Here is a 26772-nt window from a genome sequence, read left to right on the forward strand (position 1 = left end):
CGCATGCCACCCAGAAAGCGCCATCGACATGTAGCGTCACAGCGCTAATTCAGCCAATGCGTACTGTAGCTCAGCTCTGCAGCAGCAGCAACGATGGCGAATGAAAGGCGAAGAGCCGTTTGAATGAAAGGTTTGGATTGGTGCCTGAGTTCCCTTTCAGGCAGCACGCCTCCAGCTCACCGGCGTCATTTCCACGTGCAATGGAGTCACTCTTTGTTAAACCCAGGCCGGAATTAAACTCCCAGTCAATGACAAAAAGGCCGGCATTCATGCCTTCAATTACATAATCAATAACAATTTGTGTGACTGACAGGGAGTTTCGGGGGCAGCGGAGGGAGGCACAGGAGCCTGAGAGGTGGGCGTACTGAAGACACAAGTTAGGGAGGATCACATCAATACACTGTGATGGGGGGGGGGGGGGGATACAGTGGAACCTTCTGACTTTCTGCAGCATCTCCACAGGGCAACTGTAGGGCTTTAGATCTGCAGAGCGATGTCATCGCACTGGGATTAAACACACTGGCACTGGGATTAAACACACTGGCACTGGGATTAAACACACTGGCAGAAGGTCGCGCTCATCACTCTTATTGGGCAGTGACTCTAATAAACACATCAAGTACAGGCAGCCCCCAGGGTATGAACAACATCCTTTTCCTAAGCTTTTAAGTCAAATTTGTAGGTAAATCGGAAAAATAAGAAATGCAGTACACAATAACAATAATACTTATATAGTAATAATAAAAATAACTACCTATGGTATTGTACCGTACCTTGAGCCGACGGGCCACTTAAGCCATGCAATGTTTTCACAATGGTCACAAAGTAGTGTTATTATGAACCATTGTACTGAACCTGAAGTTTTAATATATTAGGCTTTATGTCAGTCTGTTCGTAAATACAAGTCGGATGATCTTCAAATGAGTACTGCCAATATAACTGGGAAAAAAAACGGCAAGTAGCCCTGGTAGATCCAAGAATGGGGCTGGAAATTGGCACTTTACCTGCATTGTGATGTCTGTGTCTGATTGAACAATTAGCCTCTATCAATAATAAACGGACGGCGGACACAGAGAAATGAAGACAAGAATTCTTATTACCGAACGCAGCTCGCAAAAATAGAACCAGCTGGTCGACAAACACTTCAGCGAGCCTTGTGCTATGTTGTTCCACTCTGTAAAAAATTGCCTGGTTTGCGTTTATTTTAGTTTGGGTTAAGTGGACATGCTATGCAGATAGCGTGCCTGGCTATCTTGGCTACTGTAGCGTGGCATCCAGGTGCTGGGCAGCGTGCCAATTCCTGTGGTTCAATCCATCTTAGAAATGCTAAGTGGTGCCCCGAGTGGCAGCCCGCGTGTTTTTAGCTTCCTCTCCATGGATCGGACACCAAACCGATGGCCTGCGGATCCCCTCATCTCGGATTCATTGACTTCCTGGATTTTTTGCAGCATTCCACCATATATATAAGACAATACCCGCTTAAGTGTGATCCTTCATCTCCATGCTCTCTCTTCACTTTGCTTTCAGAAGTGAGGAGGGACATCTGCTGCAACCGAGCAGGGTCTTTGTGATCGAAATCGAAATACTGGAAATCTGGCTCACCGGACAGCATGCAAACTGAGGGATGCATACAGGCTGAGGGAATGTGATGGAGAGTGGTTGATTTATTGACCGGTGGGGGCACATTTGTAACCGAAGGGCAATGCAAGGAAGCAATCGTTTTTCAGAAAAGAACTGTCCATTTTCTCTCTGTGTCAGGGCGAATGTACTGCATAATAGGCTGCGACAAGAGAAATTAGATCTCACTCCGTACATGGGGGTGGAGGGTGTGGGTTTAATGGTTTGATTTATTACCAAATGGAAATTAATAGGCACTGGGATCAATTAGCTAATTAGCAGAAAAAGAAGTTGAATGAAAAGATTCTTTTTTCCACATTCACCAGGCCAGATGAATGATGTTGAGTTTTTCCCTTTGAATTTTTTTTCCTAAAAAGGTTTTATTAGGACATTTCTGATATGCCCGTTAACTCAGGAAAACTGTTTTAATGAGAGGCATACTGTGAGACTAAAACTAAACATGGAGTTTACTGGATGTTTTGAGGAAGCATTGCGCCTCATTAGTTACAAATATCACGGGCATTTGGTTTGTACGCTTTATTTGAAAAATGTAAAACGTTGAGATGTTTGCACGGTTGTGCACCTCTTTGAACTATGGCTGAATTAGCATCTTACTGAGGAGAATGTCCACAAGGGTAAGTCAGCCCGTTGTTCCCGGAACAGGAGCTCTAAGGCCCCATAGAGAAGCAGGGACCACCAGGTGTATGTAACACCTTCTGTGTGGGCCCAACGTGTACAGGTACATGTGCGTGTGTGATAGTGCCTTTTCAGCATCTGCAGATTAAACAGAATGACAGATTGTGGCCAGGTAGGAGAAAGAGAGGATGGCAACATGTTTGAAATATTGTCGATTAGTCATGAGTTTCGTCTGTTTCTTCGCTGCCTAACGTCAGTCCAGAAAAAAAGTACAATAAATTGATTTTCATAACAAGGAACCGAAGATGATGGCAAGCAGAAAAAAGGCTGCTCACTTTGATCTTTAATGGGTTCAGCTTTGAGAAGCTTGGCGTTGGTGTACAAACACTGGGTGTCTTGTGGGACGAAAGACTCGAGGGCAGACGTTTCGGGCGAAACAAAAGAATGGTTCTGAGAGATAACCAATCCGACTGTAGAGGAGGTGGATCCGAGCAACATGAGGAGGCGGGACCAAGGCATCTGATTGGTTGTTCCCCCCTCTTCTAGCTGCAGGGACCCACCTCCTCTACAACTGGTTATTTCTCAGAACCATTTTTTGTTCTGCCCTCAGAACATTTTTTGTGTAAGTAAAGCTGGCATGAGTTTCACATTTACAACGCCACAAGTCAAAATCATGTAAGCCTACAACCAATAATGCAAAAAAACAAGAGAATAACCCAAAAGCTTCAGACCATGGGCTTGCCTGTTATGCCACCTCAGATTCGAAGCTACCACTTAAAATAGCTCCAGAAAAATATACATATATTAATAAATACGTGTACCTAAGGACAGCAACATACCACATTTAATAATTAATGATAAATGCACTTCCTGCAAATGAGCGTTGACTTAGAGTTGACTAGCTGTTCTCCCTTAAAGCCATACAAGGAGTTGTGGGAAAAACCTGCAGCTTCAGTGAGAAAGACCTTGCAGTGGCTGGTTATCTGATGCCGTGCTCGTAACACCACAGTACAGGAGGCTCTTCACAGGGCCACTGTTGCTCCTGGGTCTGGTGACTTTATATATCTGCAATGTCAAAGACCAGGAGTCACTGCAGGAGAACGAGCAGACGGAGCTGACAGTGTCGCTGAGCTATTTTTGTGCCTTTGACCAACACTCTGAATATTAATATGCGCCTTAGAATGGAGAATGCCACCTTGATTTAAAAGGCTGATATATATTTCAATATCTAACCAGTTGGCATTTTTGATAATACGCCTCTGGAGCATTCCGAGTTTGGATGACTGCCTTTTTTACGCAACAAGCAGACACTTTCTCATAGGACTGTCAGGTTAAGAACAGGCACAGACACACGCTATCTACTCCACCCTACTAATTGCATTGGGGGGGGGGGGTTATCCTCGGATTAAGCATTCCTCTGCTCTCACATATTCAACACCCACCTAGTGTTGGTGCATAAACAGTAAAGGGGAAGCTCTTCTCACCAGCATTCACCTGGCCGAAAAGAGACACTTCTGGAAATCAATAACATCGTTCTGCTTTGAAACATTTAGGCCAATGCTGTAATCTCTATAATGTGTAGTTAGGGCAAATTTCAGCCCGGCCCCCTGCTATTATAGCAAATAAAGAAAATTCATTCAGGCAATTAAATTAGCCACGTTAAGACGGAAGAATACTCTCCATATACATGGGCTAACTGGAAAAGACAAGACCATCAAATCTTGATTACCGTCACTCCTTTCTAAGAGTTAAATGTTCATATCCAATATCCATTTGCGGAGCATGGGATAATAACATTATAGAGACTATGTTGTACCTATACCTTTGAAACACCAATATTAGGTTTTGAAATGAAGCCAGACTGTCTTCTGTTCATGTACAAAGAGCTTAGCCCACTAATGGAATGTTCTAGAACAACAACAGCACTAAAATATGAGGTACGTTACAACTTGTGAACCGAAGAGTAATGGTGAGTAACTCAGTCAGGTGACTAACTTCTATGAATGCCTCGAGAATTTGGATGCTACCAAAAAACTTAATGGGATTCCAAAAAGAATTGAGATTTTCCGCTGCCTATTTAACGGTATAGCCAGCGAAATCTGAGTGCAGGCACGACCACTATGACCTTTAGCTTAGCGCTGAGCTAGCAGCCTACATCCCAGGTCATAATCATTCACCGTCTAGAGCGCCGCCTCTCCTCGTTCAGTCCTGCTGCTAACTCTGTCCTTTACCCAAATGACTGCGGCAAACCCCCTCCGGGGAGCAGACTACTGCAGTTATCAATTAACAAACAGAGTCGAAGTGACGGATGTGCAGCACCAGGCTGTTAGCCTTCCATCCGCAGGGCAGATCCCAGAGGCCGGAGGATGGTGCCTTTCCACTGGGGTGGGTGGGTAGGAACTCAGGGGCATTTCTGCCTTGGATACAATCACCCTCCCGCGGGATTATGGGTATTCTGAGTCCCGCTTTGTGCCGAGTTGAGGGCAATCTCAGTGTGACATCGCGCCTGTCCCGATAACAACTGGCAGTGATGGGGGAGGCACTGCGCGGCTGTCCCCTGGGGCGTTAAAAAGGAAACATCCTACTCCGAGCTACTGATGAAGATCACAAAGCACCATTTATGGGCAGAAACTGAATCAAGAGCTTCAAACCCAGGGGCGGTTCTACGACTTTTCAAGGCACGTTGTATAACAGGGGACATTCATACAAGCCAACCTTATCATTAACCAATTATATGTTTCAAATTGATGATTGACAGGGGAGGGGGCACTCTGGCAGCCCATCAGCTTTCAGCTGAGGCCAGTGCCCCTGTGGCCCCGCCCGGATGATTTATACAGTATACACCCCCGTTCAATAGTTTCAACAGTTCATACATGCATACATATCTTGCATAAATGCTGTATTTCAGAGAGATATAGGCTACAAGCTCACTGTGACCCTGTGTCACAAAAGTGATTACAGAAAATGGAGAGAAGATGGATTAGGAGACCATAGCTCAGGTAATACAGTAGCCATGCTGAGAAAGATGTTGCAATAAATTCACCACCTGGAAATGAGGCCATGGGTTAAATAAATAAGGAAACAACAGGGAAGAGTATTCAATCGAAAATCAACAATAGGCCAGGACTCCTGCAGGGTGTAGTGTTTGGATAGTCTGCTGGGGCAAAGCCCATGGCAGCACCGGTCAGGCTCAGTGTCATTCTGCAACAGTGACCCCAATAACAGCGATCCTACCCCTCTAAGGCAGTGTTCCCCAATCCGGTCCACGGGGACCCACAGACAGGCCACATTTCTGCTGCCTCCCAGCTCCCAGCAATAATGTGTACAGTCTGGTAGGGGCTTCATCTGGAAGGATGCTGGGAGGGAGCAAAGACATGGACTGACTGTGAGTCCCCGAGGACCGGATTGGGAAACACTGCTTTAAAGCCATCAGTGAGTGTTGGACAGAGCTGACAGCCTGTTTCATCCTTACCTGCCCCCCTCCCCCCATACCTTGCCTCAGTGGGTTCTCTGCACTGACAGACTGTTGGGGGAGGGGAAGGGGGGGGGGGGGGGGAGTATCACACATGAGCCCCTCTAGTCTCCTGTACCCAGGTGTGTTTTCCAACCTCACAGCAGAATTCTGTCCAGTATTCATATGTATTTTCTTTCCAAATGACATCCAAGGTCATATGGCTCCAAAGGAAGCTGCATTACAAGGAAATAAAAGAGAATTCTGGTCTGGTTCTGACCCTCTGTATCCCATGAGACCTTGCTGCTGTTACTGTTGGACAATGGTGAAATGCATGCTGGGAACAAGATTAGTTTGCCAAATACTTACAATAATCCACTCGCCAGGACACAGAATACAAAACGCCCATTTCGTACTTACTTAAAATTTTCAGACACACAATATACAATTTGGAAAATACTATTTTCCTGCACAAACATAAAAAAACGCTGATTAAATTATTAAGTTATTAAATGTCAGGACAGGGAACGGCTCTGTCGTATGGATCTGATCATCATGACTGACTAGAAAAATGCAACATTAAGGTTTTTGTTTGAATATAGCTGCCCTCTGTTTCTAAAGCCACGGTAACAAATAGAAAGGTGAGTCATAACCCACATGCACAAGTTCTGTAATTACAGCTTGGCAGATGGTTGAATCTGTAATGTGGGGATGTTGGGAGATTATGCAACACATGCAACACACTCTGGCTTCAGTAAATTTATCATTCGCTCATATATATCATGTTTGGTCTTTGTGCATATGTAGTTAGCCATACAAGTACATACATTTCCATGCCAAAGTCTTAGGAAGTCAATGAGAACTATGTTTAAAGGACTTTCATGTGGTATAAAACTATGATACACTATAAGGACAAAAGTACTGGGACACACCTCTGAATCATTGAATTCAGGTGTTTCATTCAGACCGATTGCCACAGGTTATAAAATCTAGCACCCAGCCATGCAGTCAGACTTGAAAACATTTGACTCAATAACTGCAGAGTTCCAGACTTCCTGTGGCATTGACCCCAGTGCAAAAACTGGAGCCTCATGGAATGGGCTTCCATGGCCGAGCAGCTGCATGCAAGCCTCACATCACCGAGCGCAGTGCCAAGCGTCAGATGGAGTGGTGTAAAGCACGGTGCCACTGGACTCTGGAGCAGTGGAAATGTGGTTTGTGTAGTAACAAATCACGCTTCTCTGTCTGGCAGTCTGATGGACGAGTCTGGGTTTTGTGGATGCCAGGAGAACTTTACCTGCCTGACTGCGTTGCGCTAATTGTGAAGTTTGTTGGAGGAGGGATAATGGTATGGGGTAGTTTTTCAGAGGGTGGGCTAGGCCCCATAGTTCCAATGAAGAGAACTCTTAATGCTTCAGCACACCAAGACATTTTGGACAATTCTATCCTTCCAACTTCATGGGAACAGTCTGGGGGAGGGCCTTTTCTGTTCCCGCATGACTGAGTCCCAGTGTACAAAGCAAGGTCCATAAAGACATGGTTGGGTGAGTTTGGGGTGGAAGAACCTGACTGGCCTGCACAGAGCCCTGACCTCAACCCCATTAGACACATTCGAGATGAAGTAGAACGGAAATTGTGAGCCAGGCCTTCACGTCCAACATCAGTGCCTGACCTTTCAAAGGCTATTCTGGATGAATGGGCAAATCCCGCAGACACGCTACGTAAACGTGTGGAAAGCCTTCACAGAAGAGTGGCAGCTCTTATAGTTGCAAAGGGGGGACCAACTCCATATTAATGTGGAGAACATATTCTAAAATATAGATTTAGAATGGGATGTCATAGAAGTTCTTGTAGGTGTAACGGCTGGGTGTCCCAATACTATCGTCCATATTACTGTATGTATGTCTGTCAAAGTGTGTCAGCATAGCCATTCCAAAACCCCTCAAAAAGTCACCCCAGAATATACACCAATGGGTTTCACTGGATCACAAGCATACCTTGCTTCACTAATCAATCATTTAATTAATCAATTAATTAATCAATTAATTAATTAAGTGAGCTGGTCGAGGTGCCCCAGAGGGGAGGTTTGGGAATTGAAGCGGATGTTCATCTAACCGTCAAACTCGATATCAGCAGCTTTTTGGCAAACACGAGAAATTCTTACTTTTCATTGTGTTACTTACTAACCAGCTTTAAATATTTTCTTTGACAAAAAGCATTTTGCACAGTACTGTATATAATGCTCCTCCCAATAGCAAGTCATGTGGTTGCTACTGAATACTTACAGCACACAAGCAGGGTCAAAAGGATAAGTTACTGTTTGGATCAGCATTAGAATGGCTAAGATGTGTGATCTGAGTGTTTTTCAATGTGGTATGATTGTCGGTGCCAAATGTGGTGCTTCCAGCTTCCTGGGATTTTCACACAGTACAGTGTCAAAGGTTTACAGAGAATGACATGATAAAAAAAAAAACATGCAGTCAGTGGCAGTTCTGTCGGCAAAAACACCTTGTTAATGAGAGAAGGTCAGAGGAAAATGGCCAGACCTGTTTAAAGCTAGCAGGAAAGCTGCCAGAGCAAAAATAACAGCTCGGTACAAGAGTGGAATGGATTCTCTGAAAGCACAACTTGTCTAACCTTGAAACAGTTCTGGAGGCAAAAGCAGGTCCTACCTGATGCTAGGAGTACCTAATAAGTGGGATGGAATGCCAGAAGAACATACACGATTCAGGTTCCCCGCAATCCTAAACTGGATTAACAGTATGGAGATGGATAGATGGATACAAATGGGTTCTTTTAATTTCCTTTAATTTTTGAATTCCAAATATTTTCAAAGAACCGAGTCACTCTGATCTGTCGTCTTTAACGAATGCTGGACGGGGTGACCGCCCCTTCCTCTGTGACAGCCAATGAGATTTTTACTCTTTGTGTGTCCTCCACAAAGGCTACTTCTGGCAAGTTTGGCAGGTGTCACGCAGTCTCTGCTGTGGGCCATCGTAAGGCAGCGTCACCGAGTGTCACTGATGGTACCCATGCTGGATCCCTGAAGCAAAGAGGCACTGCTTCAGGCTTAGACACCTTCTGACTATTTCCACCAAAACAATGGCACATTACAGATGTGCAGTGCTAAAGTACAATGATAATGTACAGTGCTAATGTCCAGCAAACCGGCACAACACTGTTATACGGCTTCTGATCCGGGCTAAACAAGTGGAGAAGTCCAATTAGAAAGGCTCTTTTTAAACTTATTAAATTTATTTGAACTTTTTAACTATATATCTACCTGTTTAGAGGATTAATGTACTGTAATCATTTTCTTTACATGACATGAACTGGGCCTTAATAACTTATTTACTAATTTAATCGTATATTAATTTCCTTCCATTTTTGTATTGTTAAGGGATCATTCTGAATGTTAAGTGAGATACTAGGTCTGCTACAGTATATCTCAGGCTGCATACATTGTTATGTAATCAATCCATCAACATTCCAGCTGCTTAACTCAGGACGAAGTCACAGAATTGTTCGACATTTGTATTTATAACGCACATCTAGTATCATACTTTCAATATTTACCTTACTGCCTTACTTGCAGGTACAGTGTTTATAATAGTCTAGTAATATATTAAATTTTCCATTGCAATTTTTTCTCTAATAAGCTGGAATTCTGGCCCGATTTTTTTTAAATTGCATCACTTCACTTCATTCCGCGGCACTGATCCCCTTCAGATTGGTCTACATTGCATTTAGACGCACATTTTCTATTTACGCACCAGGAAAAGTGCATATAATCCCCCACAGTCCATTTCACGAACGTGACATGCGATCGGTTTCCCTGTCAAGGGTGACCAAAATCCTAACAGGGACACATTTAATGGAAATTTCTCTGCAGAAAATTGCAAAAAAATAAAGAAATAAAAAGTATGCACTGCTACACCTGCTTTCAGTGCTGCTGTTCACTGTACTGGCTTTAGAGCAAAATTATTCGGTGGAAAAATTAAATATAGAATCACATTTTCTTACATTTGTCTTTCTTCATGAGGTAGGGTCACATGAGACATTTCATGATATCTAACAGACCAATCATCTTATAATTACTATTGGCTATTTCAATAAGGTGATTTTTCTTTGTAGAAGTTCCTTACACAGATGAACACGGTGTGAACCGACACATCGGCCTCAAATGGGTTTTTATAAGTCAGAGCCTTTGTTAATTTACTTTGCACATAAACACCTAAAGCAACAGTCTACATTACCAATACCTCCCCCCAAAAGCTAAATTATTATTAGAACTTGGAATAATAAATAAGAATATTGACATTAAGAGGTTGCTAAAACAATTCAGTTACTGAGCTGACTGTTTTCTTCAATGTTTCTTTTCATCTTAATATTTTATTGAAGCAGTTGTAGTTCAGCCTACTTAGCGTATCCTGTGAGATGCTTTGCTGACCTTAATGTGTGTTGCCTTCAACACCATCTGCAGATATTGTAGCCATCTGTATATGTTTCTGCTATATTACGTTAAAGCCGTCAAAGTGAACGCCTAAACTTCAATTAACCACAAAAGATGAAAGCAATTGATTTAAAGCAAATAGGGTTTGTTTATCGTTTTGGGACACCAAACTCTAAAATTAATTGGCTGTATGAAGTATAGGGCTTTCACAATTTCACCAAGCAAATTGCTCCCTGACCTGCTGGTTCCTCCATAAATATATAATCAAACAAACAGTTTAGGTAGATAGCCTTATTGACTTTATTTATTGCTTAAATAACTCTCCCTATGACACCCTATACTGGAGTTTATCAATCCCTATCTCTGAGACCCACTGTTTATTTTGGATTTCGGTCCAACTGAGTGCTTAATTATAGGCTTGACTAAAATATTAATTCAAATCGCACCATGGAACAGTCAAGGACATTTTAATTTTCTATTGTGCTAAACCAAATTAAAAAAAAAGAAACTCAGATGCAAATAAAATATTACTTGAAAATTTGTGAACAAAACTGAATATAATTTCATTATCGAGTGAATATATAGTAATGGCTCCAGGCCCCCTACAGCCCAAAGATATTTAGATATCACGCTAGGCCTACTTACGCTTTCTCTGTTGCAATTACTGCTAACAATTGACTTTAATAATGCCCAACGAAAGCTCCTCGCTTGTCATATTTATTCATCATTCACAATGGCGGGAAGTTGAGCAGGTCAGCCCAAACCCACTTTCCCTGAGATTCCCCCAGGCGTTCTGAGCCTGCTGAGAGATGTATTCTCTCCAGGGAGTCCTGGGTCTGCCTCGAGGGTCCCTGGCCAGCAAGAAATGCCTGAAACATCTGCCCAGGGACACGTCTGAACCAACTGAGCTGTCTTCTCTTGATCCAGAACAGCAGTAGCTCAGCCCCGGGGCTCTCTTGGATCGCCGAACTCATCACCCTATCAGGGACAGTCAATCCTGTAGCGAGACCTCATTCGTTTCAGTCTCATGTATCCATGACCTTGTAATTTTGGTCGCTATCCAGCTGTTGGCTTTCCCTTGGGGAAAAGGTCTAAAAATGACCCTCGCGAGTATGTGTGAAGGAAATCAGTGGGCCCTGTCCAGTTCAGCATTTCCCGAACCTGACCTGGTATCAGCTGTGTGGTTGATGGCCGAGAAACTCGAATAAACCTGTGGACTCACCGACTGGAAGATGAAGGATGAGGGTCAGGGGTGAGGGAGGTCAAGTGCAGGCACTCGTCAGATGTAAATACATTCAGTTTGCCACAAATCCGGTTTATTCAGTCAACACTTCAAAAGGATTTATTAAGCAAAGACCTCAGCTTGAATGAAAACCCTAATATGCAATAACCTCTCTTTTTCTCCCATAACTATTTTGCTTTCCTATATCTGAATAACAGAATTCTGCCAGAATAAAAGGTTAGCTTAGCATCACCACTAACACAATAGAATATCTTCCAGAAAACAAAAGGCCATCATTACGGGATGGACCAAGAAACTGCACATTAGTCTGGAAGGCATGTTTGTAATGCATGATTGTAACATCACCGTACATCACCCCACCAAAACACCATGGTATCTCTGACAGTATCTTTCCCTTTTCAAGACAGAAAAACCTGTAAGTTCCCATCTGCCAGGATGCAGTGCACTGCAGCCACCTGATAGGTCGTCACGATCAGCTGATAAGAAGGCTGGCCTCCTTCCCCCCGCCGTGGTGGAATGTCAGAACGAAAATAAAACATCACATTCTATCATTGCGGAAATCCCAGTGACAAGATGACGCAGATCAGAGTCAATCCACAAACTCACGTATAGGGATTGTATTACAAAGAGCACCTCTGCCAATCGAGGCACTCAGGAGCCGTGCGCTGATCGCTTTTAAATATTGATAGTGAGCCTTTATCTAAAGAGCCCCAAGGTGAAGTACAAGCACGACTCTGCCAGTTAATGCATCCTGAGATGCTCTCAATGCCGTGGTGAGCTCCTGCGTTCTGAGATACAGGGTGTTTACTGAAGCAGGTCATCAAGAACATGGAAAAATCACAAACAACCACCCCCATTCACAGGACCCTCGCCCTGATACGGGGGGGGGGACTATGACAGGAAGTAATTGATCTAGTGCCAAGCAGCTGCTGAGGAGAAACATGCATAAGAAAACAACAGGAAACATACAGAATTTTCGAGATAGATATCTCAGGGAAAACTGGGAAAAAAGTGACATCTCTGTTCGTACAGTCCCCCTTTGTGAATTAGGGCGATAATTGAGGATGTGTAATTGGAAGGGAACATAATTCTAGAATGACATAAGCTTTCAACTGAGAAAATGAGGCCTCCATATCTCTTCACTGTTAACACTGAAGACCACACTAACCACAACCGAATTTAACTGCGGCCATTTTAACCTGTTTTAATGCAGGTTCACATGACCATTATCTGTGTCGTAAATGATCTAAAAAATGTAGAGTGACCAGCTCCAGTTACCTTACATTGTATGAAATTCATATAAGAATTTATCTACAGAACTAGGGAAAAATAACGGTGAATGAAAAACACATTTAATACAGCTGTAGGCAACCCTGGTCCTGGACTGCCGCTATCCAGCATGTTTTCCATCACACCTGGTCTCTGAGGAACCACAGCTGATCTCAGGCAGATAGTAACTCATCCGGTAGGATAGAAAACCTGCTGGATACCAGAACTCCAGGATCAGGGTTGCCTGACCCTGATATAATGGGTTGCGGAAGAGGATCCATCATCACACACAAACCACTAAGGGAAGCCGATTCAGTTAAACCACAGGTCTGTTGACTGCAAGTGTAAAGCACAGTACCTAATGGTAATGCTGATAATCCTGGAGAAAGCCATGTGGGCCACCACATAACTCATTAAACCTCCTAGTTAGCTCCTAAAATAATCACATACAGTAGCTGTATTATACATAATAGTATGTTGTGAAGGGATAGGGGTGCCATAAGGGGGGGAGTTAGGATGATTCCAAGGGCCCCAGAGTTAGAGGGACCCTAAAAACTGAACTGGTGTGGGTTGGGGGCCCGATATAATGTGCCGTTCTGGGGTCCAGAATCTCTAGCGGCACCCCTGGGTAGTGAAATGTAATGATACCTTTACAGGGTTTTAAGCCACTGAATAACGGCTTCAGAATGAAAATCTGCTGATAAATGCTCTCATGGGAAATCAAGATGTACAACATTACATGGAACAAGACAACAAGGTCACTGCCGGAGCATTTGACAAATAATGCATTGTGCTAATGAGCATCTTGTGGAAAACCTACGGCCCCAGACTGACGTCTTCAGCTTCAAACAGAAACGCCGTCTGGTGAACTTGACACGTGGAAATATGTCAGACCCCTGGAATGAAGTTCTCCTCTTGATGAGCCAGTAAACTTTCCATGAAGGTAAATAGGTCTAAATAAATCTGTCAGGAACAATCCCTGACTGCCGAATGAATAAGCATTTTAAAATTGTGTTTTCTCAAAACTAAAGCGTGACGTAAATGTTGTCCCTCGGCAGAAATATTGGGTATAATCCACTTATTTTACAGGAGTGTGTAGAGCAGATTGCTAAGGAGAAATCCTGAAGTTTTCCACTTCAGGCCATCTGATAAGGAAAATACGCTCAAATTAGGAATTCTGTGTTTCTGACGCTCTTTAACGTTTGATTTTTCTGCTCTGAAGTATTTCATACCCTCACAGTTGTTGCACCAAGTAAACAGTTAAACATGATATGAAAACACAAATAGAGTCTGAAATCGCTGTCAAAGACTACACGGAAATAACGGTGAAACCAGAGGGGTAGAGATACACATCTCCACACAATACAGCCAAAGAACATAAAGCAGGATAAATATTTTCAATAGCAATATGATCATATCATCCACAGTGTTTTGCACAGGCACCTGTACACAGAACCATAGCCATTGACGTTCCGACCCAAATAATCAAATAACCACAAATAAAACAAATAACCACAACAAAAAGCTTAAGGATATTTCAGCTTAATAATGTGGAGGAATACAGTGTCCCAAATTTAACAGGCATCTAGGTGCATTTATTCTACATTAACTTAATCTTCAGGTGAGACACCAGGAAATGGCCTGGAATCAAGTTATGAGATGTTTGCTAAGGAGATCCTGTCTAGATGCTTCATTTAGAACGTTAAGGTGAGTCTGCTAACTCTGTATTGTCTATTGGCCAACTTGATGTTGTGTTTCATGTGTTACCTTATGGGAAGAGAGTGAGGCTTGCACATGTGCCAGGAAGTTACTCTGAAAATCATCACTGGAGCACCAGTGCTTCTCACTCTGTCAACCTTTTCACTTGGGTCTTGACACATTTGGTGACTCATTAAAACAGCAATGTAAACCTATAATCCTTTCATCTTCCACAACAGCTTATCCTAGACAGGACTCCAGTGAGCCTGTAGCCTGTCCAAGAAATTAGGCCAGGGGCGTCCATCTTGGAGAAGTTAGAAATACAAATTCAACTTCTATCCCACTGTTTGGACTGCGGGAGAGTAAGCAGAGAGAGCCCTGATGGAGAATGGGAGTGAACGCAGAACTCACACATACACCCACAGAACGAGGGGTAAGAATCACACACACAGCCCTGGAGGCTCAATGCCACCCACCAGCAGTATCGCCATTTCAGATCTTTTATTGAACATTGCCTCTCCGGTCCTGAGACCATTACTTCTAACAGACCACTTCAATATATTTTTCACCATCTAGAGAGAACCTGCATGTAGGCCTGCAGGAAAAAAATAAAAAATCATCATATGAAATCGGGGGCAAAACCCAAAACGCCCCAGGGGAGCAATCTGCAGGACCTCTGAGACCATTTCCTTCTTCTTAGCACAGCGACGGGGGCCGGTCGTGGAGATGCAGAGTGACAGACCTTTAAGGATGAGGCAGGAAAGAGTTCATTACGTCACGGAGGCTGCTCAGCATGCGGCACCACGTCACGTTTGGTAACGCAGCTTCGCATCACGTGTCGCGAAACATCCGCAATATTCTGCGAGCGATCAAGCGAAACCTGACATCAAGGGGGTGGGCGCTTCATATCCAGCAATAACAGATTGTTTTACATGCTACGTTGTATTCCGAGTTGGCGATAGTCTTCTGCGCTTCATCAGTTTCCTTTTCATTTCTAATCAGCAAATATTTGTAATTGCTCAATCTAAACACCCCCTCTGAACAATATTTTAAGCTATTCTACCATAGGTTTCATTGGCTGGCAGATGCTTTAGGTCAAAGTCATTTGCAGGGCGGCTTATAGTTAAATTACCCATCTACAGAGCAGGATTCGTATTAAAACAATTATCAAACAAATATCTCGCCTAAAAACAGAACACCGACAGGCCTTCTGGCACTGGCAACTGGGCTTGACAGACGGTTCACGAAGGGCCACACCGTCGTTCCCTCTGTGCTCTCAGCAGGCTGCTTACTTTGGCCCCGTCGTTGTGTTTCGGCTGTAAGCGACAGATGTGTGACTGCCTGAAGGGTCAGAGAGGCCAGATCTGACAGCGGCGAAAGGACTGGGTGAAGGAGGGTGTTACATGGATGCCAGCTGGATGCCTGAAAAGCAAAAACTAAGTGCTGCCCTCTAGTGGACAGGTGAATTTCACACTTATTAGCTACCAATAAACTACCTGCAAATATAGGCCACTTTTATTCAATACGTTTCAACTGCAAGCAAACAGATGACGTTTGTTTACAGCAATAGTATCATCAGGCTTATGTTCCACAAACACAGCATGTCTGCAAACCCTTTGAATGATCATTAGGGCATAATTAAAGCAATTTTCATTAATTCCTTTTTAATGGATGTGCTATAATTTGTTGGGAAAGCTGTGATTTAATGAATATACTTACTAATCATTAAAATTGAGTTTTGTTAGCTTGAGCGTACTTTTAGCCTTTGGGTGTTATTCTGCTTTGATTTATCTCAATTGGAGTTTCGGCCCACTAATCCTGAGGCTAATGTCACAGAACAGAGTAGTTTTTGGTGCTCAATCACCAGCCATGGATGAAGGTCCACTATAGCTGCTGCTCAGCAACTCATGAAGAAAAATGTTGATCTTAGGATTGAGGCTTATCATACAATTTATATTTGAGATATATAAAGATGTCGCACCAGCGACATCTTTACAATTTAAACAACACGATGTACCTCTGGCTGCAATCCAGAATGGGCGCCAACGTGATTATCTTCTAAAATCTAAGCAGACATCTTTTAATAGGAGTTTTTAGGGGCGTCTGTGAGTTTGTTCTTGTAATCAGAAGGTTGCTGGCAGCAAATGCCTACGAAATATTATACGTAAAAATTAATAATTCAATCAACCAATAACGTGCCGACATTGACTGTGAATAACATATTGTTAAACTTGCAGTAAACTCAGGGTAATCTGGCCAATGAGAGAGCTTCCTCCGACAGATTGCATCTCTTTATCCCCTCCCCTATCCCTCATCATTCCCACGGTATTCTGGCCAATGAGAGAGCTTCCTCCGTCAGATTGCATCTCTTAAACCCCTCCCTCATCCCTCATCATTCCCAGGATAAACTGGCCAATGAGAGATCTTCCTCCGACAGATTGCATCTCTTAATCACCTCCCCATCCCTCATCATTCCCAGGATAATCTAGCCAATGAAAGAGCTTCATCCGTCAGATTGCATCTCTTAATCCCCTCCCCCATTCCCCATCATTCCTGTCTTCTGTTGATAGCTCAGCACATCATCAGTGAGTTGTCACGTCATGAAATTCACGACTCAGATCTTCTTAGCAGCAGTAAACAAAGCTAGTTAGACATGTTTGAATGTATAATACTTATATAAAGTTCCTAGAACATTAAAATCTGTATCTGTGTTTTATGTCTTATGTGTGGTTTTGAAATGGTGCACACCCACAGATTTGGTCTGGTTTGGTCGCCGGTTCAGACTTCCCAGTCGGGCCTATGAGCAAAACCTTCAGCCCCAGCTGCTCCAGGGGCTGCCTCACCCTGCCTTCTCAGCTGTATGTTGTTTTGGATAAAGGCATCTGCTAAATTAATTTAAAATTTAAAAACATTTTAATCATATACTCATATATAGGTATATCCCTCAACGAGTCACCATCATCATAATCATCATCAGGCAAATTTACCTTCAATTTTCAGCAGTGCAAGTTGCTAATGGATTGTAGAATGCATCTGCGAACAGATATAAACAATTAACGTTTTCATGACAGGGAAATATTCCAGAGATGACAGTAATCCTAAACAGATTTTCAGACACATTAATTCATAGTGAGCTGAAGCAAACGCCGCCATTTGAGCTGTGACTCTGATAAACACATTATAATAACAGAAGCACTGAACGGCGCGGATTTCTAATTTCCATGCGGCACAAGGCGAGATATTTTACCTGTAGGATGATAATTGCTCTAATTCATTTCCCAAGCGATGTGATTTATGATACACTGAACCTGATTCTGAGAGGCAATCACCTGGACTTGTCTGTAACAAAACCCTGCTTCCGACTCCACTAAGGATGAAGACCCCTTCACACGCTCTGCAAATCTCAAAAGGGAAATTAGCTTCTACCTGGTGCCAGTGCAAACAATGGTGTAAGACAAACCAAGCGCTACGCCGGTTTAAGGGGTTTGACGAGGACTCACATGGAGGCAAAATACACGCGATTTCAACAAAATCAAATCAGGCTGATGGGTAACACCACAGCAGAATCATTTTGCCTTCATTTGTGGAGACAGACATTTTCTGCCTGGCCCTCAAATCATCATAAAAGTTTATCAAAATCCCAACTGCTTTTGGATAATTTTAGAGTCACAGATTATCGTGAGACAGCACTTAAACTATGTAACACACACACACATACAAACACACACACACAGAGCCACATTATTTCCATTTATAAAACAAATAACAAATCTTACACAACCCAACATATAGTGTCGGGGAAGTTACTCACAAAAGTAATCCATAACAGACAGAGGTGGAAAGTTTAGGTCCAGGAAGTACAAATCCAGACCAAGGTTTTGTTTCAACCAACCAGTTGTGTTCTTTGTGACTGTGACTCTTTAAACTCAATCCTCATGCCAAAGACAGCTACACAAACGGTGAAACTTAGTTCCCCACCCCCAGGAATTTAATCGCTGATATGAATGACGTTGCAAGGGAAATGAGTGAAAGAGTTCGGTCACAATCGAGACTTTGTTAGGCTTGTTTAATCATGTGACTATCACCATAGCGACAGCATCGGTGCTGGGAATGAACGAACAAAGGTAAAGATAGCAGTGGTGAAAAAACAGCACCATGTCTCCTTATAGGGAGCATGCATCACAAGCCCACAGTAAAAGAAGAGTCAGAATAAAAAACCATTTCATTTAAATTTTCCAGATGTTACTTCACACTCACAAGGCTGGATTATCATAATCACTAACATCATGGTTCAACATGAACATCTGACAAATTATGTTTAATAAAAATTGACAAATTATGGGTAATTTGTTGCAAAAAGGTGTGTTACTCCACAGTAGTTGTGTATTTATATGCTTAATTTCTGAAAGTTTTTTTCCTAAAAATATCCTGTTGGCAGAAACAGGTGGAGCTGTTGAATTTTGACACAGAGAATTCATCCATTATGTTTATTTATAATACATTTTATAAACTTGAAGTGTCGTAAATTCTAATAAGTCTAGTAAGTCTCGCCTACCGTTTCTCTCACTAATACCTGCCACTTCTTTATCTTTCTTTTATGGGTGACCGTTTCTGAGACCTGACAGTAAGAGCGGTTTCATTCCAGTCAATGACAGTAATGTCACCCATAAAAATGACTGTCACCAAATTCCTGACTGGTGCTTCCCTCAACAAACAAAAAAGTTGCTGTCGTCCACCTTCATCACTTAAAATATACAACCGCTTAACATACTATAAAAAGCATGTACTGTATCTGCACAAAATACACGCCATTTGTAATCCTTTCAGGAAGACTTTATAGTAAAAAGAAATGCATGTTTTCAGGTAGACTAATAAGTTCAAGCTAAACAAAAGGAATGTGGGAAAACATGGTAAGTTTTTACTTTTTTTGGAGCTTTTTATAAAATACTTGGACCTTGGAAAGTCATAAGTACACAGGTTTTCAAAGAAAAACGACCATTCACCCTTTCCAGGAAATCCAAAATGTTTTTTGCTTCTGACTAAACCAAGACATGTCAATCCATCTACTTAAGCTGTAATGCAGAACTCTATAAAAATAGCTGGATATGGAGATATGAAAACTACAGCAACTATTTTTAACACCAGTACATTTGTAAATTAACTGCATGAGGATACAATTCAGGATGTGGAATCAAGGGGCCTTTGGAGTATTTTTGCACTTAAATTATCCTACTGTAGGAAAAAAGTTCTCCATACAGTACAAAAAGCAAAGGTCTGGCAGAAGTGTTGCTATTAATGAAATACTTTTTTTTCCCGTCTCAATTAAAACCAACAAGCTTTGTGAGAACACCGGCATCTTCTCTGAATTTCTCCCTTCTATAAATGACTACAGTCTGGAAAGCGCATACCTGCCAAGTCAAGCACAAAAGCATCTGCGAGAACTCTCAGGAGACGCCTTTAAAAATTCTGACAAAAGTTGCAAAAGTTGCCAGGGACAAGGATTTCTGTGTTTTAGCTAACTCATAATAATTTGCAAAAAAAAAGTCATTTCACGGGCCGCGAGACTCTCAGAAAGTGCGCAGGAGACGTTGATCTCGCGGGAAAAAAAATCTCGTGGAGTCGGCGGATGTGAGAATGAGCTTGTCACGCCGGAACGCATGTGTACCGTGTGCCATCCTTAATTGTCGAGTCAGCCTGTTCTCCTTATTGCAGTACTAAAGGCCAAGGAGTTTTCGGCTGATCTTTCAAACTCCCATCCGGATGTTTTAGTCTGAATTTAAATTCTATTCTCAGGTAAGAAAAAATCAGTTCAATCAGTGTCTCGCATTGTGCAACTATTCTGAACATCTCTGTTAAATCTGTTTATTTTCCTCTATTTTTTTGTTGTCATACATTTTATCTTCGACATGCCAAAGCTGTGTCGATGTGTGATTGATCTGCATTGAATCTGAACAAACTTGAATAAATATTCCAATGAATAAAACAAATCTTTGATGTGTCAACATTTTTGAAAATGCTTTCCAGTGTCTGCCACTGGATGTTATGCAAATCAATGCAGAACAGCCTGACTGGACTGGGCCTCCACATAAATCAGCAGTGCCGCTTCCGGCACAGTGCACATTAGCCTGCAAGTCTTTTGAAAATGCTGAACTTTCTATGCTTAAATTGCACAGCACCCTGTCTCAGTCATTCTGTACACTTCCAAGATCGCTAAATAACACAGTGATGAAATATGGCATATTAGAGAAACAACCCAAAAAGCCAGGCATCAATGGGCCGCACTGTAGCCTCTGAGCTGTAGGGCAAGGGGTTTGAAGCATAGCTCTGCTCTGACTGTTGCTTGTGTTTCCTCTGGGTTCTCTAGTTTCACGCCACAGTCCAAAAATACACATGCAGCTTAACTGCCATCTCGAAATTGCTGATAATCTATGACTGTTTGCCCTGGGACAGACTGAGATCCCATCCATGATGTTCCCCTGTCTTTTACCCTGGTACTTCCTGGTGATCAGGACAATGAACAGTAGGACAGTTCCTTATATTATTCAGCTATGAGTGACCCAAAGCAGCAGAGGCCTTTGCACACCCAGAAACCCTAAAAATAAACTTCCCATAAACAGATTCTGTAACTCTATTTATACGCTAACTCGATAAATCCAAATCACATTAGGTTCAACACAAGAGGAACCATGGGAGTTGGGGCTGTTAGAGGTTCATTACCTAGAGTTCCAAAGCCTCATGCACCAGAGTAGCCTTTCACAGTGCCTGTTTTTTTTTCCATATAATTTATGCCCTCGGTCAACGTAAACAGCAAAGTGTGGCCCTGTTCTGCATGCTACACCTGTTCCCGCAGCCATAAGTTCAGAATTAATGAAGGCTCATTATCCCGTTTCATCTCATTATCTCCCTGTGCTGACGATCCACCGTGTCAGCCGCAGAGACACCCTCGCTTACCCTTTCCAGTGGCCGCTGCGGCTTTCAAGACCTCAGTGCCACCCAGCTCACATCTGCCTTGTCTGCATGCACTGCCCGTTCGTCCAGTGAGTGACAGTGATTCGAGGGCTGATTTATCGATTCCGTGCACCAGAGATTGAGCAGTGGACAGTGCGTAACGGCCAAGGGACTGGAGATTTATAATCTTTGCAAGACATTACCATACAGAACCCCCTTAACGTCCAAGTGCTATAAAGGCTTACATACCTAGCGTAAAAAACACAAAATAATGTAGGCGAAATAAAGTACCGACAAGGTAGCAAATACTGTATGAACCATCAGTAACTAATTTGTGCAGAGTTCGCTCATTCGTATGAAATCAGACACAAAGGGAACATAACGACTGACTGCTCAGCAAAGAATCAAGTTGTGGTTAATAAGTGTAAATCCTCCGTACTTCTCATAGCGTGGGTATGTTAATAAAGCATCACGGTATGTTACAGCATCGCGGCAGGCAGGTTTTCGGGGAAATCCCACAACAGATGGTTTTTTTGCTTGGGACCGGTGCAGAGATCTTGATATCAACTGCTAATAAGAAATGGAATATATTATTTAAGTGTAACACTGCATTTAATAGCTTGTTAAATAGAAAACACTGAGTGGAAGATAGTAACCTGGCAGATCTGATTTTGAATATGAGATGAGTAACTTAAGCCGGCTGAACACGATTTGTCACTATTTGCGAGTCCAAGGTCATTAAGAGGCAAAATATAGATAGATACGCATAGGCTTCTGAAGTGCAGATTGTATGTAACAGGAAAAAATTATGCAGAATCAGATTAATTTGTATTCATTTCAAGGCCTCAGCGCCGCACCTAGTGAGATTCCCTGAAGTTTAGTCTGAACCCTGACAGTGCACGACTTAAATTGGATTGATAAACATCAATCCATTTACAGAGAGTTGTTCAAGGTTGCAACCCAAATTGTCTTTGAAACAAACAAACAAAAAAACCTGTCAGAGTAAATGGTCCTTCATTCTTGAGGTTTGATAAATTAGTCCAGGGAACCGCAGGCAATTCAAGTCAATGGGAAAATAATGTATAGAACAAATTTATAGGCCTCATAATACTGACACATTTATTTGAAATATAATAAAAAAGCTACCTGTCTAAGGGCTTAAAAATGCTGCAAAGCTCGTGCTCGCTCAGAAAGCACATTTTCCTCAAAGCAGACTCGAACAATGTTATGTTAACTCAATCCTGCTACGTTATATTCCTGTCAGCTAGAATAAAGGAGAAACTTCTTCTCTGACTTCCGATGTTTCGCAGAGGTCGCCAATCTCAAACTCATTTAAGTAGTTTAAGGAGTGAAATTAGGTTTGCAGACTCGAGGACACAGGACAAAGGGGCCGGTGATCCTCTTTAGCTCATCCTCTCTTGTTTTTATTAGGCGTTGACACCATTCAACAGGTCATAAATGCCGCAGATAAGCATAATATGTAGTTATGTTCGGTCAGGTTTAAATGCTGCCGTATTTTACCCACCGTCAGCTCTGGGTTCAGCTGCCCAAGATGAGAAGACAACGTATATTATAAGGCTTTATGGCTCCCTCCACATATTCACAGCACAGGAAGATCCATGTGTCTTTGTTTGCAGATATCCCTGGTGTCTGACTTTACGAGGTACCGCTGTGCTATAATTCGCTCACGAGTAAATATTTATGCTGGGTGAAGGTACAGAGTTTGTGAAAGGAGACAATTATAATCACTGGTGTTTTTTCCCCATATGAAGTACTGGCCAACTCAACTTTTCCTTAAATTAAGGCCCAGAAGTGGTTTTCATGGTAGTGATGGAGGAAAATCCAGGCGCGGTTAAAACTCGACATAGACACAGATCTCATAATTCTAACCGGAAGAGCTTTCGACATGAGCCGAGTAAAAAGATCGCAGGTGCAACAAAAAGCATCCTTCCACACACACACATGGCCTGCATAGTCTCAGAAGCAATGCCACTCACTGGGTGCATATTTATGCATTTAGTAGAGACTTCTGCCCAAAGCCACATATAAGTGAGACAGGAGCTAAAGACCATGCTCAAGGGACCAAGAGTGACATCACTCTTCCAGACATGGGATATGAACCCAAGAATACCATCCCAGGGCCCTAACCCACAGAGCTGCACACTGTACAGTGTCCCATGTGGCTAACTGCGTGGCTTCCCCATGGCGGCCCAGTTTCCTCATATCGAATTTCACTGCGCGTGTTTCCAGTTACAGTGTGTTTTCGCTGCCTGTAGATACGTGTCCCAGCCTAATGCCCCACACTTCCCAAGCCAGGCTTTGCATCACTGCAAGCCTTAACAGATAAACCATGGCTGACAACAGATGGATACTTCTGTTAGAGAACTGAGCCACTGCCTGCGTGTGACAGGTTGCTTTCGCTTGGCCTCGCGGCTTGGATTTACGTTCCCATGTGACTTTAAGGCCCGGCACAAAAGCCTAAGCAGAACAGCGCCCCATCCGACGGGTCTGCCGCCACTTTTCCCACAGCTGTTTGAACTTAAAACAGCAATTTTATATTTTATTAATCCAAAGCAAAGCTACAAGTTCGGTGTAAATACTGTATCCCGCCATGACTCACCATCTGCTGAATGGGATTTAGAGCGACGATTTCCCATCTGCCTGTCAGGAGAAACTTTTCAGATAACGTCCCTCTTTTGCTGTAGAGGCTCGGACCGCTTCTGCTCTCATTTCCCATTCGGCGCCTTCGCCGCTGAAGCTGCCACTGCCCCAATACCAAGAGCCCCCCTCTGCAGTGCGGACGTTCAGGTGTCCCTGAAAGGCGATACCCTTTACCGACAGCCCTGCCCCGAATTTTTAAAAGCCACAGCACTGAAGCCGATACCTCTATGTGCTTCAGTCATTGCACTGCCCTTCTGGAACCGGTGGATATTTATATTTCTATGGCAGGAGCATTTCATGCAAGGGTGTAAGAACCTCAGGATCCTCCACATACCATAGCTAGTGCATTACCTATCGGGAACTGGAGTATATTTAAATTTCTATGGCTGAAGCATTTCAGGTTAGAGTTCAATGCTATGATTTTTTCTGGAGCATGACCTGGCAACCTTAGTACAGGTAAACTACCGATACCACTGTACCAATACCTCAGATTCCTCCATATAACTCAGCCAGTGCATTGCCCTTCTGGAACTGGTGGATATTTATATTTCTATGGCTGCAGCATTTCAGGTTCAAGGCACTTCCATTCTGGATATTTATATGTTTGTGTGTGGAACATGCCAGATTAAGAAGCAAGGACATCAGAATCCTCCATATGATTCAGTCAGTGCATTGCCATTCTGCAACTAGTGGATATTTATGTTTCTATGGATGGAACACTTCAGGTTAAGGTACGAGGCCCAAGGTTCTTTCTGGTGCAGGACCTGATGAACTTAGTGTAGATTAACCTCTGAAACCACTGCACCAACCTTCCCCCACTGTACAGTAACCTGCAACCCCGTCCTTCAGGCAGTTGGGTCCCTGCTGTCGGCACACGGTTGCAGCTGCGTCAAGGTCGACTCGACGTCACGACACGCTGTGCTGAAGGGTGAGTTCCACAACTCAGGCTGATCCCCCCCCCCACTCCCACCCTAGGCCCCATATAGTGAGTGCCCTCAGCAATGTCTTCCTAAACGGTTCTGCTCTGGGGGTATAACCTCATTCGACCCAGCGGGGGGACCGAGCTCTCGAGCACCGGCTGAATCCAATTATGTTGCCGACCCAGGACAGGCAAATTAAATCCATTTTGAGGCTCAGTTTTTCTTAGGCTGGGCAAGACGCCGAAAACAGCCGGCCTGCCTTCAGTGCAGGTTTCAGTCTGGAACACAGCTGAGCTGAGGGGTAAATGCACCCTCTGCCCTCAATTACAGAACCTCTTTTTTACAGTGAAGTTTAGTGAAGTATCGTGAAGTTTCAAGAATTCCACACCTCCTCTGCCATGTCGTTTACTCCTCCGTATGGAATTTTCTGCCTTCAGTCCATCGCTGAAGTACCGTAGGGGCGAATTACAAAAACGCACCAATAAAATGTCTTTCCGAAGCACCTGGTCCTAGTTCTTGAACCACGTCAGACGCAGGTAAACAGAGGAAATGTCTGTCCCTCCTTGTTTACAGTCAGAGCTCAGAATGGGGAGTCTTTATCTTGGCATCATGGTCCAAATCATGCTGTGCTTCTTTCCATAACGTTACTAACTTTTCAAGAGGTGACCTTCCTCTATAAAATGACTTTGAGATTAAGCATCCTGGAAAATACCGCGTATGTAAATGTATCAGCATTCCTGCCATGCGTAGGCATCCCGCTCCGGTTGCCCGCCTGCCATGTGCCCTGTGCTGCCCAGGATGGGCTCCAGGCCCCACCTGGCACCCCGTACTGGATTTATAGGCATGCGGAATGGATTGTACAGTGCATGCTGCAGTGTAAGGTGCTATGGTAAAATAAGGGAAATAAAACAATATTAACGTATTAATGGATGGATGATAGCTGTGATTAATCCCATAGATAAGTGTATAAATTACGCACAGCATTACTGTAAATGTGTGGCTGTGGTCAGAAAGCTGCTGGTTCAAATCTCACGGTGGTCAGAGCGATTTCACCGTGGGGGCTTTGAAGAGCTGCCTTAACTGCAATCGCGCCAGGGACTTTCTGTTGTTTTGGACAGAAGAATCTGCTAAATAAATACAATTTTGTTGTTAAGAATGGAAGTTACCAGTGAAGTTAAACCGCCGGAGCATTATCACACTGATGTATTGATTTAAGTAATATAGGTTAAATCAAATAGGTTACAGGCTTTAAACCTTAAAATGCTCTGCCCCGCAAACCATCAAACCACTGATCCTTTGTAAGAAAAGGAGCAATACAGTGAATATCTAATGTGACACATGCTGTTTCACAGCTACTGTTATTCATAGTTTTTTTCAGTGAAAAACAGGTGATTAGAAATATTGTATGAAGTCTGAAACGCCAGCCGTGTCTATTCTGAAGCAATTCAGCTGTAATATATACTCTATATAAGAACATCTGCTAGCAACATATATAAGGTTGTGCCCTACAGTAAGTTCAAATTCGGCCCTATGAAATTGGGGCCCGAAATGATGAATGAAGTCGATATTGAAAGAGGACGCGTAATCAATGCCCCACCACGACCAATGTTCTTGAGTCCATATTCAGTCTGGAGAAGCATGAAAAGATTCTACAGCTTTGACTCTCAGGGCAAAGACAAGGGGCGCCTATGAATGTTCCAGAACAGGCCCATCAATAGGAGCCTTACAGAGGAGAATTTCAGATTAATTTCAAACACCACTTCTCAAAGAGATCCATGACGTGGATGTTTTTTTCCTACCTTCCCAGATTACTAAAGGTCTGGCCAATCACCAGTCGTATAAGGAGGCCCTGTTTTTCCACCTGACACTAGTTGAG

At 43.1% G+C, this 26772-nt stretch overlaps 1 protein-coding gene across 7 annotated transcripts in view; it reads right to left on the reverse strand.

Annotated features, from left to right (window-relative positions):
* LOC111842431 (beta-1,3-galactosyltransferase 1) overlaps positions 1 to 26772 on the reverse strand; it is a 101228-nt gene that overhangs the window by 12415 nt on the left and 62041 nt on the right. For 2 of the 7 annotated variants that reach the window (XM_023809468.2, XM_023809543.2), the window contains exon 1: positions 23936 to 24089. The exons of 2 other annotated variants lie outside the window; for them this stretch is intronic. The gene's annotated coding sequence lies outside the window, so the exon portion shown is untranslated. Of the gene's footprint in view, positions 1 to 3218; positions 3319 to 17354; positions 17401 to 17614; positions 17762 to 18178; positions 18243 to 23935; positions 24090 to 26772 lie in introns of those variants that run through there. 3 more of the 7 variants (XM_072718291.1, XM_072718290.1, XM_072718283.1) reach the window with 3 other exon arrangements.

The sequence above is a fragment of the Paramormyrops kingsleyae genome, chromosome 1 (assembly GCF_048594095.1).
Source record: "Paramormyrops kingsleyae isolate MSU_618 chromosome 1, PKINGS_0.4, whole genome shotgun sequence".
In the NCBI taxonomy this organism is placed as follows: domain Eukaryota; kingdom Metazoa; phylum Chordata; class Actinopteri; order Osteoglossiformes; family Mormyridae; genus Paramormyrops; species Paramormyrops kingsleyae.